This window comes from Salarias fasciatus, chromosome 13 (assembly GCF_902148845.1).
Source record: "Salarias fasciatus chromosome 13, fSalaFa1.1, whole genome shotgun sequence".
NCBI classification, from domain to species: domain Eukaryota; kingdom Metazoa; phylum Chordata; class Actinopteri; order Blenniiformes; family Blenniidae; genus Salarias; species Salarias fasciatus.
This window is the reverse complement of record NC_043757.1, coordinates 26,800,718-26,818,853: the sequence shown is the minus strand read 5'-3', so window position 1 is coordinate 26,818,853 and position 18,136 is coordinate 26,800,718. Positions and strand designations below refer to the sequence as shown.

The 18,136-nt window shown below is 42.5% G+C and overlaps 1 pseudogene; it reads left to right on the top strand.

Moving 5' to 3' along the window:
• Positions 1-12,100: 12,100 nt before the first annotated feature.
• Positions 12,101-14,753, top strand: LOC115399735 (E3 ubiquitin-protein ligase TRIM21-like; annotated as a pseudogene).
• The last annotated feature ends 3,383 nt before the right edge of the window (positions 14,754-18,136 follow it).

The window sequence follows — 18,136 nt, the reverse complement described above, 5'->3', positions numbered from 1 at the left end:
CTGACCAATGTTTTTGTTCAATTGTTATTCTATCAATGTATTGATAAAAAAAAATCCTGGGACATTGCTTTTCATGCTGAACATGTTATTTAAGGAGGTTATTTACATGTCGGGATGATAAGGAGTGACACCACACTGCCACCTGAGGACACCTGATGACAATGTGAAGCCGTGAAGTGTCTGCCAGTGTGGATTATTTCCCGGTGGGATTAAAACCTTTCTCCATTGGATCCACTGGAGTATCATTCACGGAGCTGCTGGAGTGGTGTGGATCTGCCGGTGACCTTATTGTGTCGTAATCAGATCACTTTAGGAGAGATCGTTGAATTGTTTCACAGTTGTTTCACAGAACGTTTAATGTATATTTTCAATAAAAATGTGAAACGTTGCAGTTGTTTCAGTGGTCCTTTGCATTTTTATTAGGGGTGGGACTCGATTAAAAAAATTAATCTAATTAATTAGGGCCTTTGTAATTAATTAATCTCAATTAATCGCATATCGATATTTGACCCGAGATCAGTGAGAACCTTTCTTTTTCTAATGGATTTTGGTATAGTGAATCAATATAGTGATACATAAGCTTAAGCAACAAAACACTGTTCATTTTTTCAGCAAGGAAGGAGGAATTTAACCAGGACAAATAAACCAATACACATTGATTAGTGCAACTTTTGTTGGGCTGGGCGAGGGTCCTTGAAGTAGTCGGAGTGACGTCCTCTTCAACTCTAGCTGTATGCGAGGCTTGCGTGTTGGCCGCTGCTGCGACATGCTTAGCATTCAGTTGATATAGCAGGCTCGATGTGCTGCGATGGTATGCAAATTCTTTGCTGCACAATGTGCATACAGCTTTGGTTTTATCCACGCTGCCATCCGCTGGCTTTTTAAATCTAAATTTTCTGTGCAGGAGACCAAGTAGTGCGCTGTCGTCGGGAGCAGTGTTGCCAAGTCCCCAGTAAGGAAAGTCGCTATTGGCTGTCGTTACCTAATTTGCAATTTGCATGTAATTGTAATGGACGCTGTAGGAGAGAGGAATAACGTCATGGGAGAGGCAAAATGTGAGTTAAAAAACACCCTAAATATGTTTAGAACTACAAATGAATTTTCTTCTGTTGATTCTTGGTTTGTCAGCAAGTGAGCAGTGGCGTATTTGCGCACACGCGATTCATTTGAAGTGTGGAGGAGTGGTGCGGGTCTCCTCTCTGCTCTGCCTGCAGCAGGGGGCGCTGCTGAGACTGGCCGCCTGTGAGTGCTTTGGGACGGGGGAGGGGCTCACGCAGCACCGCAGCTCATTGAGGACAGCAGCTGCAGAACGAGACGTCCTGTCACGTCTCCAGAGCTCCAGAAAAAGTTGCTAAATTTGTTGCTAGTCGCTTTTGACAAAAAAAAGTCGGCAGGAGGCTTTGGAAAGTCGCCAGATTTAACGAGAAAGTCACCAAGTCGGGAGCTGTTTCGTTGTTGTGTCACAGCGAAATATGTCCGGGTGAAACTCGCCCGGTGACCAACATTCCGCGACAATTTGCGATAATTTTTTTATCGCGTTAAAATTTCTGTAATTAATTAATCGTAACTAACGCGTTAAAGTCACAGCCTTAATTTTTATCAATAATTATACTTATTTTTTACAATTTGTGAAAGAACTTCAAAATCTAGACAGAATTCACTGTCAAGATTCAACCCTTTCACACAGCCATTGGTTCACACTTTCATTACAGAGAACACATAAACAATGTAAATGAATCAAATGTACATCAAAAATATCTTGTACACAAAAACATGAGAATTCATGTCATCCAGAACTAAAGATATTGGTCTAATCTATATGGAAATGCAAATACAGTGAATTTGGATCCAAGTATTTCAACCATGGACCAATATTCTCACCTTTTTCACTTTCTTTAATGTTCATTCAGTGATTTTTCTTCAAATGAAACAAAAATATTGCTCCAACTTAAAAAAAAAAAAAAAAAAAAAGAGGCAACATTTTCAAAGCACTTTTTCATAGTTTCATGACCTTGTCCGAGTCCGAGTCCGAGCCTGAGAGGCGTCACACCAGTGGCGACTGGTAGTGAAATGTGTTGGGGGGGCAAACAAATGCTTGCATAATACAGATTAGGTAGTTAACAGAGTTGCAAAACCAACATCACCTATGATAGTTACATCAATTATAGGTACATTATAGAGCTCTACATCAACTCTCACTCTCTCTCTCTCTTTCTGTCTGTCAGACACACACATGCACACATTTACACACTGCAGACGTATTCCAACCCAACTTCAAAGACTGCCCACAGACAGCCTGCTGCACCTGTCTTATTGCAACTGTTTGGTGACATGTAGCCAAACACGCCTTCAGTACAACAGCTAACCTCAGCAAAAACAAGGAGTCACAGTCGTTTAACAGGTCAACATGGGCCGACCTTATTTGAAAAGAAGCTCACATCGACGCCTTTCTGGGATGCAAACAGGTTAATCACCATGTCGTTGAAGTCTGGTAATTTTTGGATGAAGTCCGTCTTGATAGACAGCGGCAAGTGCATTCAGTCGGTCCAAATAATTGGATTATCCAAAGCAAATAGTCCACCTCGTTCATGCTAACGCCGCCATAGCTGAACTTTTTCTCCCTCCTTCCCAACTCTGGCAAAAAATATCAGCACCGCTGCGTTAAATCACCGCTATTGGTTAAACAAGAACGAAATGAATGTATCTGCTGGGGCTGTAAAAAATCAGCCCATTTAGAGATATTCTATGTTTTTCTTTTGACTGATTGGTGCTGCTGCTACCTTTGGTTTTATCTAAACTTAAAACAGTCTGTTGTAAGTTATTTAAAAAACTAATTAGGGTTAGGGTTAGGCTTTTGTGTAGTAGCTGTCCTTTTTGTGCTGGGAGGGCTCAGCCCTGCTCGCCCATTTATACCAGCCGTCCCTGCCTCACACACTGAAGGGTGTGTCGGACCCTATTAAAACGTGAGGATCAGGTCCAGACTAGTTAAAGGGAGATACGGGAGTTTTCCCGATGCACCGGTCCGTGCTTGGTCTGCCGGCTGCTGGTTTAAATTTTTTTCTTCTGAATGCTGCTGCTTGCTGGTGTTTCAGCTGTCTGATTCTTTTAAAGTGTACTTTCAGCCAATCAGAGGCCAGTCAGGCCAGCAGCATGTGAGGAGGACTATCAGATCACTGGGTTGTTTTGATTAAGAGTGTGTGGAGAAAGGGGTGTGTTGCATGTGTGTCTGTGTGGTACCTGTGGTCATGTGTGTGTGTTTTGAGGAGCGGAGAGGACGAGTCAGTCAGAGCAAATTTTCCACAAAACAAACAAAAAAAACGCTGCTGGTTCTCTTCATACACCCTGAACGTGTTTACATCATGTCAATATGTTGCAGCAACCTGAGATTGTACAGTCGGTTCCACATGTTCACTGCTGCTGTTTAGAATGACAAACAAAACAAGTTACTGGGCAGCACGGTCTGGACAGCGGCATGGTACGGCTGGCAGGTGTGGAAGACCGCTTTCCCGGTGTTGCTTGGGGACCTGTGTCCCTCTGATGGAGGTTCAGTCTGTGGACATCGTGAGGCTGGTAACAGACTGTCACCTGGTCCTGGTCAAATGCAGAAACACTGTAAACAGTTATTATTGACAAGTAATAATATGCTAAGATTACAGAATCAGTTCACAGCAGATCATCACATTATCACACAACACCACAGCCCTCCACCCTCAGTCAGCCCCGCCTCTTGTTGCTCTCTGGCCCCGCCCCGGTTCTTTCTGTCATGCACATCATTTGTAAACTTTGCGATTGGATATTGTGAAATCAATAATAAATATATTTCAATGTTTCTGATGAAAAGGTGGAGATATCAGCAGTTCTGGAGCTTCAGAAGGTGAACCCAGTGAACCCAGCTCAGAGACACAGGCAAACAGCAGACGGTCATTTATGATGGGTCACAAGAGGGGGCGGACGGCTCCATCATGTTTTACAGCATTTTATTTTGACTTTTATAATTTTTCTCCCAAAGTATATAGTGGATCAACACCTCCAACGAAACGTCATGGCCTGAGAAATGTCTGAAGCCCTGTTAACACAGGACCTATGATCAATGCTATTAAAGTGCAATTTAGCTCACATAAGGTGAGGTTGCTTTGGCTTTTATCTTTATTTGCTGTAGCAGATGGTTTGTTAACATGTTTATGAATGACAGTATAAGCTGGTCTCTGAATAGTTTTGGTTTTCCACTTGAACATGACACCATAGCATTATTTCAGTCCAGGTGCAGTGACCGTTGCATTAAGGGTTCATGTTGGAGAGAAGTTTCAGTGGTATGGAGGGCAGAGATCAGCAATTAAATGTGGCTGCGGGCCAGATTTTTTCCAAGTCATTACATGGCGGGCCACAACCAAAACAATGGCTAATTTATTCAATTAATAGAGGAAAATGAAAATAATAGGCAGTCGTGAAATCATAACAGATGTACTGAGACATTCAAGCTGGCTGACGTAGGTTAAATTTGCTGACTGGCCATTGGGGGCGCTACTAATTATCTGCACGTTCTTTAAAAAAACAACAACAACCCCCCAAACACATTTGCCACGTGTACTGTAGCTGTTAGCTGTGGAAAAATGGCACTTTCAAAAAATCTGAAGAGAAAAATTAGCAGTGAGAACAGGATCTTTCATGATGAATGTACAGATTACTATGCATCCATCCTGCCAAGTTTTATCAATGCAGAGCCCACCTGCCTGATCTGCAACGAAATAGTATCAGTATGCAAAGAATACAAGTTCAGACAGCATCATGAAACGAAGCGTGCAAACTTCAAAATTGCCTTCCCTCGGGAGACAGAGAGGCCCGAAAGCACAAAATGGAAGCCCTGAAAGGTGTTTCTGCACACAGCAGCAGGATGTTGGTGCGAGGTCTCACATCCCAACAAAAGGTAACGAGCACATCTCTAAAAGCGTCCTGGGTGCTCGCAAAGAATAACAAGCAAACTGACGCAGAGTTCTCCAACGAGGTGATGGCGACAGTTTTGGAGGAACTTGATGCCAACAAGTGGATGGATGGTGTGATGGAGTCGGTCAAACAGATGTGGCTCTCTGCCAGGTCAGCTGCCCGCCGCAGAGAAGCGCTGTCTGATGTGGTGCATGGCATCATTATCGACGGTGTCCGTCACGTAAACTATTTTTCGATAGCCATTGATGAGAGCACTGACAACACAGATGTGGCCCAGCTGTGCGTCTTTGTCAGACATTTTGATTTGAAGGCTTTCAAGGAGGAGCTGCTGTCTCTGACTGCATTAGAGGGACACGCCACTGGAGGAGATATTTATGCAAAACTGGAAGAAGTGTCGAAGATGCATTCCTTATCATTTGAGAGGATTAACCTGATGGTGACAGATGGAGCTCCTGCTATGGTGGGAAAGTACAGAGGTCTGGTGAGCAGGCTGAAAGAACATGCTGCACTCCCTCGTCCACCAAAGTGTCCTCTGTGCCAGACTGAATAGTGAGCTTAAGGCTGTCACGGACAAAGTTATTATTTTTGTTAGAGGTACATCAAGCACCCAGCATAGGCTTTTCCGACAGCTTGTGGCTGAGTCAGCAGATGCCACCCAGGACGATGTGCTGCTTCACAATGATGTGTGCTGGTTAAGCAAGGGGAGAGCGCTGGATCGCTTCCGTGCGCTACTGAATGAGATCAAAGCATTCCTTGGAATGAGCAAGAGCAACGCAGCAGCTGATCACCTTATCCTGCTGGAAGATGAAAAGCTCATGTTGAATGCAGCATTTTTATCTGATATATTTGGCCACCTAAACCTGCTTAACCTTCATCTACAGGGGAGAGATGAAACCATCGTGGACATGGTTGAAAAACTGGAGTCATTCACAAGGAAGCTTGAGATGTTTGAGGCTCCTCCATTTCAGCACACTGAAGAAGACGGCGGGAGAAGTGACAGAGCTGATGGTTGACTTCATCAAGGAGCTTCGATCTAACTTCACTTCTCTGTTTGATGACTACTCCATCCCAAAAGACATCAGTGACTTTATACGTGACCCTGCAGTAAAACCAGCCCACAACTTCTCCTCCCTGGCGAAAGAAATGATAAATGATCCCCTCTTTAGATCAGGCTGCGCTGGAGAAGGAAATAGTTGACTTCCAAACCACCTCAGTGGTGCAAGATGCGCTCAGAAGTGCGGAGACTGTGAGTGCCTTTTGGGTGGGCTTACTCAGCTCCGAGGAACACAGCAACCTCAAGAAACTCACACTTTTCATTCTGCCCATGTTCCCTTCCACCTACGTGTGGGAGTCGTCCTTCTCAGCAATGAATGCGATAAAGACTGATTTGCTTCCGACAGTGCAATGCATTGTTCTCAGTTTATATTTGTTGTGCCATCACAGTCACATAAAGACCTAAATAACACGCTCGTTATGTTTGAAACTCGTGTTACTCACATTTCTGTTCTCATGTATAATACCTATGTTTGATGTCTGGCCTTTTTGAAAATAGTGTTTTAACTTTCACAATAAAATGATGCCTATGTCCGTTGTTTGAGTGACAACTTGAGTTCTGCTGGAATTTCAGCACCAGGCGCTGTCCGCTGATGTCATTGTTGTTGCATGGTGAGTGTCAACGCTGCTCCTCGCCCATGTGCTTATTCATCCGTAACCGGATATAACAGATCAGAATTTAGAGCGATTGAAATGTATCTCTGAAAAATTAAGTTTCCAAATGAAGTGATTTTGTTGAGATTGCCAGTTCGATTTTTAAAAAGTACAATTTATTTTTTGTTTTCACTCTCTCGTTCAAGCATTCTCACGGGCCAGATATTTTTGCTTGCGGGCCTCATGTGGCCCTCGGGCCGCTAATTGCCGACCCCTGATGTAGGAAGACAGAAGGACTGGAGTGAACTGCTGATGATTAATTGTGTCGTTTATATCCAGATGTGAAGTGGAAGAAAGCTGCGACTATTGGATTGATGATGGGTCCAGGTGACGGCTGTGTCTACGTATATTGGACAACATGCATACTTTGTTTTGAATCAGCCCAAAAAAACAAAGGGGGGGGGGGGGGGGGGGGGGCGGGTGGAGCTCTCCCTCTGGGGCGGGGCGGGGCTCCTGGGGGGGGCTCCAGCCTGGTGCCTTGTGCGCCTGCCCCTCCTGTGTCCCTTCTCTGGTGTCCCCTTCGGGGGGGGGGGGGGGGGGCTTCTCTAGGGGGGCTGCCGGGGGTCCCCCTGGTCTGGTGGGGTCCTGGGCGTTCGGGCGATGGAGTCCCCGGGGGCCCACTGGGGGCCTCTGGTGTCGCTATCAGCCTCCCTACAAGTCCCAATCATATCCAGGGGATAAGCTACAGACACACACACACACACACACACACACACACACACACACACACACACACACACACACACACATTATTGTAAATATGAATTTCCTTGTTAATTCTCACAGACATTCAGGAATCTAATGAAGTGTTGATGATACAGTATTGTGACGTTTACTGTCACAATGTGGATATTTTGGTTGTATTGTTTGCTTAGTGCAGCAGTCAGCTGAGTCGTGTCAGAATGAAGCTACATCAGGAAACTTTACTTAAATACTTAAAAACACAATTCAGATAGCTCACATGCCGATGACAGAAAACCCGGCGGCACAGGGATTTGCACCCTCACCTCACAGTGAGAACATTGTAGGTTGAAGTGCAGCGTCAGACGCTCTGCCTTGGTGTGTTCTGGGTGCTGCTGTGTGAATCCACCTCTGAAAACACTCATCTGAGGGTGTCTTTTCATAAAGCTTCAAAATATCCATACATCCAATCTAACATCTTCCTCCCTGGATTTTAGAAACAAAGTCCAAGTATTGTAACATCCACTGAGGGAACATTGTCACCATCCAAACAAAAAACGCATGAAAGGAAAAACAAGAAAATATATGATAATTTAATGAAAGCTAAACGTGGGATTAGACCATCATGAGACAGGATAGTTTTACCCTGCTGATGATGACGGTAACGCTTCCTTTTACAGTACGGTAATTACCATGTATTAACATGGTAATTGCAAGGTAAGTAATAAGGAGAAGTTACTGTAAAATTACCATGTAATTACAGGGTAACTATGTTGCTAATTACCTAGTACTTTTAGAGTAATTACCAAGCAAATTCCAGGCAAATACCAAGTAACTACCTGGTAGTAAGTATTAATTACTGGGTAATTATAATGTATATAGCAACTATGTCGGTAATTGCCAAGTACTTACTAAGTAATTGCTAAGTAATTACCATGTAATCATTGGGAAATGTAGACTTTTTACTTGGTATTACTAGGTACTGCGAGGTGTGTACGCTATGTATTTCCCTAGTAGTCAAGTGGTTTTTACTACTTACCTGGTAACTTCTTAGTATTTCCCAGTAACTACAACATTTACCTGGTAATTACGGTTGAACTGTAGACTACTGCAAAAGGAAGTGAGGCCTGTTTCCACACTATTACATGGTAACTACTTATTCATTACCCAGGAACTGCAAAAATACCTACCTCGAAATTACATAGTTATTAAAGTGGATTTGTACTGTAAAAGGAAGTGAGGTCTGTTTCCATGTTATTGCCTGGTAATTACTCATTTATTACCCAGTAAATAGAAAAATATCTACCTGGAAATTACATAGTTATTAAAGTGGATGTGTACTGTAAAAGGAAGTGAGGTCCGTTTCCATGTTATTACATGGTAATTACTCATTTATTACCCAGTAAATAGAAAAATATCTACCTGGAAATTACATAGTTATTAAAGTGGATTTGTACTGTAAAAGGAAGTGAGGTCTGTTTCCATGTTATTACATGGTAATTACTCATTTATTACCCAGTAAATAGAAAAATATCTACCTGGAAATTACATAGTTATTAAAGTGGATTTGTACTGTAAAAGGAAGTGAGGTCTGTTTCCATGTTATTACCTGGTAATTACTCAGTATTTAGCCTGTTACTCAGAAACATTCACATTACCCCACACACTTGCACCAAAAATGCAGCAAACCCCATCAGTGTCTGTGATACAGTCTCTGAACAGCACACTCTATCTGTCAGGAGATCAGAGTTTCCATCAAAAACCACCACCACCAGCCATCACATTACATTAAGATGAACGCATTATTATTACATTTCCTCACTCCAAACACCTCACTGTGACAGACATGCAAAAACAAGAGAGCTGCCAAAGATAAACATTTTAATCAAATGGAGTTCAAGTTCTTATAAAACAATTTACAAAACTGCACATTTTTAGCAGTCAGGCACCTTTTTTTTTTAAGAAACAGAACAGATTTCTTTTGCAAAAAACGAAATACAAATAACAGTGATAAACAATCACTATAAATCAACATTAATAAGTACACTGCTTCACTGATTCACATCATGTGTTTTCTGCAGAACAGTCTACAGGAACCCTTGATCTCCATCATCCCGAATACCCAGGACCGCCGTCGCCAGGTGTTGTCACGTCGTCCACGTCCAGACTTGTACCTCCTTCGGCGTGATGAAAACGAGGACAGCACAACTGTTCCTTCTTAATGCTCAGGGTTTATTCACTGTAACACCCAAACCCCAAACGTGACAACTGAAAACATACAAACATACATATTAATAAACAGAAACTTACACAATAAACAAATATAAACATTGCACAAAACACAAATATCTTTAAACCTTCAAACATACACATGAAACCGACATTACAACCGAAACATCCACCCAAGACTGAACCACAGCCACCCAGCACCCAACTGCAGAGCTCCACACTACCACCACTATAATGATCAATAAAACACCAAGAGAAATGGAAATATACACACCTCACTGGCTGCATCACATTGTAAAGGAGGTAAGCCGTTTGTTTTTGCTCTTTTCACGGAGTTTTTAGTGCTTATTTTCTCTCTCCACGTTTATGTGTGCACCACTTAATGTGGTCCTACCCGGAACGTTCCGCCGTAAACACACTTCCTCTCATTAGAGTAGGAACCAAAATTTAATTAAATATAAATATCACCATATCACCAAGTGTCTGCAGACGTTCTGCCATAAATAAGCTTTCTCTCAGTCGAGGTAGAACTGAAATTTAATTAAATATAAATATCATCGAGTGGCGGAACTAATTGTCTGCAGACGTTCCGGGTAGGACTACAATAAGTGGTGCACATAAACGTGGAGAGAGAAAAAAACGCTCCAAAAAGTATGTAAAAAGAGCAAAAACAAACGGCTTACAGTGTGATGCAGCCAGTGAGGTGTGTATATTTCCGTTTTTCTTGGTGTTTTATTGATCATTATCGTGGTGGTAGTGTGGAGCTCTGCAGCTGGTGCTGGGTGGCTGTGGTCTCATGTTCAGGCTTGGGTGAATGTTTCGCTTGTAATGTCGGTTTCATGTGTATGTTTGAAGGTTTAAAGATATGTGTTTTGTGCAATGTTTATATTTGTTTATTGTGTAAGTTTCTGTTTATTAATATGTATATTTGTATGTTTTCAGTTCTCACGTTTGGGGTTTGGGTGCTACAGTGAATAAACCCTGAGCATTAAGAAGGAACAGTTGTGCTGTCCTCGTTTTCATCACGCCGAAGGAGGTACAAGTCTGGACGTGGACGACGTGACAACAGCTGGCGACGGCGGTCCTGGGTATTCGGGATGATGGAGATCAAGGGTTCCTGTAGACTGTTCTGCAGAAAACACATGATGAGAATTCACAAGACTGGAGCAGTGTACTTATTAATGTTGATTTATAGTGATTGTTTATCACTGTTATTTGTATTTCGTTTTTTGCAAAAGAAATCTGTTCTGTTTCTTAAAAAAAAGGTGCCTGACTGCTAAAATGTGCACTGTTTTGTAAATTGTTTTATAAGAACTTGAACTCCATTTGATTAAAATGTTTATCTTTGGCAGCTCTCTTGTTTTTGCATGTCTGTCACAGTGAGGTGTTTGGAGTGAGGAAATGTAATAATAATGCGTTCATCTTAATGTAATGTGATGGCTGGTGGTGGTGGTTTTTGATGGAAACTCTGATCTCCTGACAGATAGAGTGTGCTGTTCTGAGACTGTATCAGACACTGATCGGGTTTGCTGCATTTTTGGTGCAAGTGTGTGGGGTGATGTGAAAGTTTCTGAGTAACAGGCTAAATACTGAGTAATTACCAGGTAATAACATGGAAACAGACCTCACTTCCTTTTACAGTACAAATCCACTTTAATAACTATGTAATTTCCAGGTAGATATTTTTCTATTTACTGGGTAATAAATGAGTAATTACCAGGTAATAACATGGAAACAGACCTCACTTCCTTTTACAGTACAAATCCACTTTAATAACTATGTAATTTCCAGGTAGGTATTTTTGCAGTTCCTGGGTAACGAATAAGCAGTTACCAGGTAATAGTGTGGAAACAGGCCTCACTTCCTTTTGCAGTAGTCTACAGTTCAAACGTAATTACCAGGTAAATGTTGTAGTTACTGGGAAATACTAAGAAGTTACCAGATAAGTAGTAAAAAACACTTGACTAATAGGGAAATACATAGCGTACACACCTAGCAGTACCTAGTAATACCAAGTAAAAAGTCTACATTTCCCAATGATTACATGGTAATTACTTAGCAATTACTTAGTAAGTACTTGGCAATTACCGACATAGTTGCTATATACATTTTAATTACCCAGTAATTAATACTCACTACCAGGTATTTACTTGGTATTTGCCTGGAATTTGCTTGGTAATTACTCTAAAAGTACTAGGTAATTAGCAACATAGTTACCCTGTAATTACATGGTAATTGTACAGTAACTTCTCCTTATTACATGGTACTTACCTTGCAATTACCATGTTAATACAAGGTAATTACCGTACTGTAAAAGGAAGCGTTACCATGATGACTTGTTGCAACAGTGAAATCCTTCCCCCTGGAGGAACACACAACAAATCAGACGTCACACTGAGGAAGTGACAGAGAAAGTTAAAGTCAGAGCTGCAGTTCAGACACGTCTCAGAGTTTCTCTGTAAGAAATCTAACCTTAGTTCATCTGGACTTTCACAGACACTGACTCCAACTCTGGTGAGTACAGCTGATCACACTGATACTGACTCTCAGGAAACTGATGAAGAAGGTGAACAAACGTCCTCTTTTGTCCAGACAGCTCCACTTTTCACCTCCTGTTCAGGGTGTGAGTGACTAAAACTGATATATGTAAGCTGTGAATATGATTTAATGATGATGAACAAAACACAGTCAATAAACAGAGATGATGTTTTTGATGATGATTTGAAGGAATAAGGTTGAAATTTAAGAAAATCTTTCTTCCATCCTGTTCACACAGGTTATTATACCTGTTTTCTACAGTGAAGTAGACTTTGAACGACACCTGGCAGTTAGATCTAAAGAGGGAAAAGGTCACTCTGAGCATGATTATTGACCAATAAAATGTATTTGAGATAGAATATGATTCAGAGTTCAGACTGACAACAGATCACGTTCAAAACCTCCCACTCACTCACATATTTACAGTTTGATCTTAGAAATGTCAACAGGGTGAACAATGACCTGCAGCTTCAGCTCCCAGCCTGACATTAATGTACCATCCAGTATGTGTAGAGATCAGTGATTGACTCCAGTCAGATAAAGTCATGTGAAACAGTGGAATTGTTGACAATCAAAGTATTTAACAGTCTCTTCAATCAATGTTGTCCTCAGTGTGTGAAGATGTCTGCTGCCAGCAATCTGCGCTCTGAAGATCAGTTTCTGTGCTCCATCTGTCTGGAAGTGTTCACTGATCCAGTCTCCACACCATGTGGACACAACTTCTGCAACCAGTGCATCACTCAGCACTGGAACACCAAGGTCATCTGTGACTGTCCCCTGTGTAAAAAACAGTTCACAACAAGACCTGAACTCAACGTCAACACCTTCATCTCTGAGATGGTTTCTCAGTTCAGATGTGAAGCTGAACTCAAAGCCAGCAGCAGCTCAGAGCAACAAGCTGCCAAACCAGGAGAAGTTCCCTGTGACGTCTGCACTGGAACCAAAGTGAAGGCCCTCAAGTCCTGCCTGGTGTGCCTGGTCTCCTACTGTCAGACTCATCTGGAGCCTCATCTGACAGTGTCAGTCCTGAAGAAACATCAGCTGATGGAGCCTGTGGAGAACCTGGAAGGCAGGATGTGTCTGAAGCACCATAAACCTCTGGAGCTGTTCTGTCAGAGAGAGCAGACGTGTCTGCATGATGTGCTCTGTTTTAGAGCACAAGAAACCCAAGGTTGTTCCTCTGAGTGAAGAATGTGAAGGAAAGAAGAAGGAGCTGAGGAAGACAGAGGCTGAGATGCAGCAGATGATCCAGGAGAGACGAGTGAAGATCAAGGAGATCAGAAAGTGTGTGAAGAGGAGTAAAGCTGCTGCAGACAGAGAGAAAGCAGAAGGTGTTGAGGTGTTCACTGCTCTGAAGGAGTGTGTTGAGAGAGGCCTGAAGCAGCTGATGGAGAGGATGGAGGAGGAAGAGGAAGCCAGAGAGAAACAGGCTGAAGGTCTCATCAGAGATCTGGAAGAGGAGATCTGTGAGCTGATGAAGAGGAGCTCAGAGGTGGAGCAGCTCTTCCTCTCTGAAGACCACCTCCACCTCCTCCAAGGCTTCTCCTCCCTGAAAGCTGCTCCACCCACCAAGGACTGGACACAGGTCAGCGTCCGTCCATCATCATATGAGGGGACTGTGGTGAGAGCTGTGGCTCAACTGGAGGAGACTCTCAGCAAAGAGATGAAGAAGCTGTTTGAGGCTGATCTGAAGAGGAAGCAGCAGTTTGCAGTGGATGTGACTCTTGATCCTGATACAGCAAATCCTAGACTCATCCTGTCTGATGATGGAAAACAAGTGAGTTGTGGTGATGTGAAGAAGAAGCTTCCAGACAAACCAGAGAGATTTGATAAATGTGTGTGTGTTTTAGGAAAACAGAGTTTCTCTTCAGGTAAATTTTACTTTGAGGTTCACGTTAAAGGAAAGACTGAATGGGATTTAGGAGTGAGCAAAGAGTCCATCAACAGGAAGGGAGTGATCACACTGAGTCCTGAAAAAGGTTTCTGGCCTATATGTCTGAGAAATGGAAATCAGTGCAGAGCTATGAAAGGTCCCTCAGTGCTTCTGTCTCTGAGATCTGCTCCTGAGAAGGTGGGGGTGTTTGTGGATTATGAGGAGGGTCTGGTCTCTTTTTATGATGTAGCTGCTGCAGCTCTGATCTACTCCTTCACTGGCTGCTGCTTCACTGACAAACTCCTCCCATACTTTAATCCCTGTCTTACTGATGGTGGTAAAAACTCTGCTCCTCTGATCATCTGTCCTGTCAATCAAACTGTCTGATGAGGAAGATTCATCAACAATTAATGAGCTTGTTGGAAAGTAAAAGATTGACTCTGATTGATTTGATCAAATCCAGATGTTCAGTCTGCACTAAACTCACATTCTTCTCTTCAGTCTTTGATTATTGGACCATTGTTTGAATGAATCCAGACCAATCAGTCATGATGTTCACTTCCCTAATATGAAGTGCTGAAGCTGCCCTGACCCACTGAGACATGGACTCCTCTACACCTCTGAAGACCTGCTGGTTTACCTGGCACCAGGATGGAGCAGCAGGTCCTTTGACTCCTTTGACTTGTGAGCTGTTAGCTTCTTGGATCAGACTTGTTTGTCCACTGAGTGAGATGTGGGGAATTCAGAGGCCAAGTCAACTTTTCAAAGTGGTTGTTGCGTTCCTCAAAGCATTCCTGAAGCCTTTTAGCTCTGTGGCAGGGTGAGAAATGAAAAGGAAGAAGGAAGGAGAATAAGAAGGACTGAATACAATCCATGTGACAAACACCATCCATCCATCTTCTCCACCTCTTTCTCCAGCAGAAGTTCAGGGGCTGTTGTAGGAACTAGCAGCTTGATCATTTGTCTCACTGTGGACTGCTAAATGTCTCAAATCTCTCAGATGACTTTGTGTCTTCTTCCAGCTTCATGCAGCTCAACAATTCTTCACAGATCTTCTTCTTGTGATGCTTCCTTCACATCAGCAGATGTTTCTTGTTTTGGTGTTTTTCTTGGTCACAGTTGTTCTTCAGTTTGGATCAATCTTTCATCTGAACTCAAATTAACATGTTTTAGACTCATTATCCTGAAAGTTCATTTATTTCTTCCACCAATTGTAAAGACCACCTGCACTTTCCCCTCAGCCGGGCTGAAGAGAAAAAATCCTTTGCTGTCATTTATTGTTTGTGATTTTGGCAGAGAGGTGTGATGTTCTGACCAATGTTTTTGTTCAATTGTTATTCTATCAATGTATTGATAAAAAAAAATCCTGGGACATTGCTTTTCATGCTGAACATGTTATTTAAGGAGGTTATTTACATGTCGGGATGATAAGGAGTGACACCACACTGCCACCTGAGGACACCTGATGACAATGTGAAGCCGTGAAGTGTCTGCCAGTGTGGATTATTTCCCGGTGGGATTAAAACCTTTCTCCATTGGACACACTGGAGTATCATTCACGGAGCTGCTGGAGTGGTGTGGATCTGCCGGTGACCTTATTGTGTCGTAATCAGATCACTTTAGGAGAGATCGTTGAATTGTTTCACAGTTGTTTCACAGAACGTTTAATGTATATTTTCAATAAAAATGTGAAACGTTGCAGTTGTTTCAGTGGTCCTTTGCATTTTTATTAGGGGTGGGACTCGATTAAAAAAATTAATCTAATTAATTAGGGCCTTTGTAATTAATTAATCTCAATTAATCGCATATCGATATTTGACCCGAGATCAGTGAGAACCTTTCTTTTTCTAATGGATTTTGGTATAGTGAATCAATATAGTGATACATAAGCTTAAGCAACAAAACACTGTTCATTTTTTCAGCAAGGAAGGAGGAATTTAACCAGGACAAATAAACCAATACACATTGATTAGTGCAACTTTTGTTGGGCTGGGCGAGGGTCCTTGAAGTAGTCGGAGTGACGTCCTCTTCAACTCTAGCTGTATGCGAGGCTTGCGTGTTGGCCGCTGCTGCGACATGCTTAGCATTCAGTTGATATAGCAGGCTCCATGTGCTGCGATGGTATGCAAATTCTTTGCTGCACAATGTGCATACAGCTTTGGTTTTATCCACGCTGCCATCCGCTGGCTTTTTAAATCTAAATTTTCTGTGCAGGAGACCAAGTAGTGCGCTGTCGTCGGGAGCAGTGTTGCCAAGTCCCCAGTAAGGAAAGTCGCTATTGGCTGTCGTTACCTAATTTGCAATTTGCATGTAATTGTAATGGACGCTGTAGGAGAGAGGAATAACGTCATGGGAGAGGCAAAATGTGAGTTAAAAAACACCCTAAATATGTTTAGAACTACAAATGAATTTTCTTCTGTTGATTCTTGGTTTGTCAGCAAGTGAGCAGTGGCGTATTTGCGCACACGCGATTCATTTGAAGTGTGGAGGAGTGGTGTGGGTCTCCTCTCTGCTCTGACTGCAGCAGGGGGCGCTGCTGAGACTGGCCGCCTGTGAGTGCTTTGGGACGGGGGAGGGGCTCACGCAGCACCGCAGCTCATTGAGGACAGCAGCTGCAGAACGAGACGTCCTGTCACGTCTCCAGAGCACCAGAAAAAGTTGCTAAATTTGTTGCTAGTCGCTTTTGACAAAAAAAAGTCGGCAGGAGGCTTTGGAAAGTCGCCAGATTTAACGAGAAAGTCACCAAGTCGGGAGCTGTTTCATTGTTGTGTCACAGCGAAATATGTCCGGGTGAAACTCGCCCGGTGACCAACATTCCGCGACAATTTGCGATAATTTTTTTATCGCGTTAAAATTTCTGTAATTAATTAATCGTAACTAACGCGTTAAAGTCACAGCCTTAATTTTTATCAATAATTATACTTATTTTTTACAATTTGTGAAAGAACTTCAAAATCTAGACAGAATTCACTGTCAAGATTCAACCCTTTCACACAGCCATTGGTTCACACTTTCATTACAGAGAACACATAAACAATGTAAATGAATCAAATGTACATCAAAAATATCTTGTACACAAAAACATGAGAATTCATGTCATCCAGAACTAAAGATATTGGTCTAATCTATATGGAAATGCAAATACAGTGAATTTGGATCCAAGTATTTCAACCATGGACCAATATTCTCACCTTTTTCACTTTCTTTAATGTTCATTCAGTGATTTTTCTTCAAATGAAACAAAAATATTGCTCCAACTTAAAAAAAAAAAAAAAAAAAAAAGAGGCAACATTTTCAAAGCACTTTTTCATAGTTTCATGACCTTGTCCGAGTCCGAGTCCGAGCCTGAGAGGCGTCACACCAGTGGCGACTGGTAGTGAAATGTGTTGGGGGGGCAAACAAATGCTTGCATAATACAGATTAGGTAGTTAACAGAGTTGCAAAACCAACATCACCTATGATAGTTACATCAATTATAGGTACATTATAGAGCTCTACATCAACTCTCACTCTCTCTCTCTCTTTCTGTCTGTCAGACACACACATGCACACATTTACACACTGCAGACGTATTCCAACCCAACTTCAAAGACTGCCCACAGACAGCCTGCTGCACCTGTCTTATTGCAACTGTTTGGTGACATGTAGCCAAACACGCCTTCAGTACAACAGCTAACCTCAGCAAAAACAAGGAGTCACAGTCGTTTAACAGGTCAACATGGGCCGACCTTATTTGAAAAGAAGCTCACATCGACGCCTTTCTGGGATGCAAACAGGTTAATCACCATGTCGTTGAAGTCTGGTAATTTTTGGATGAAGTCCGTCTTGATAGACAGCGGCAAGTGCATTCAGTCGGTCCAAATAATTGGATTATCCAAAGCAAATAGTCCACCTCGTTCATGCTAACGCCGCCATAGCTGAACTTTTTCTCCCTCCTTCCCAACTCTGGCAAAAAATATCAGCACCGCTGCGTTAAATCGCCACTATTGGTTAAACAAGAACGAAATTAATGTATCTGCTGGGGCTGTAAAAAATCAGCCCATCCATCCATCCATCCATCTTCAGCCGCTTATCCGGGGCCGGGTCGCGGGGGCAGCAGTCTCAGCAGGAATGCCCAGACTTCCCTGTCCCCAGACACTTCCTCCAGCTCTTCCGGGAGGATCCCAA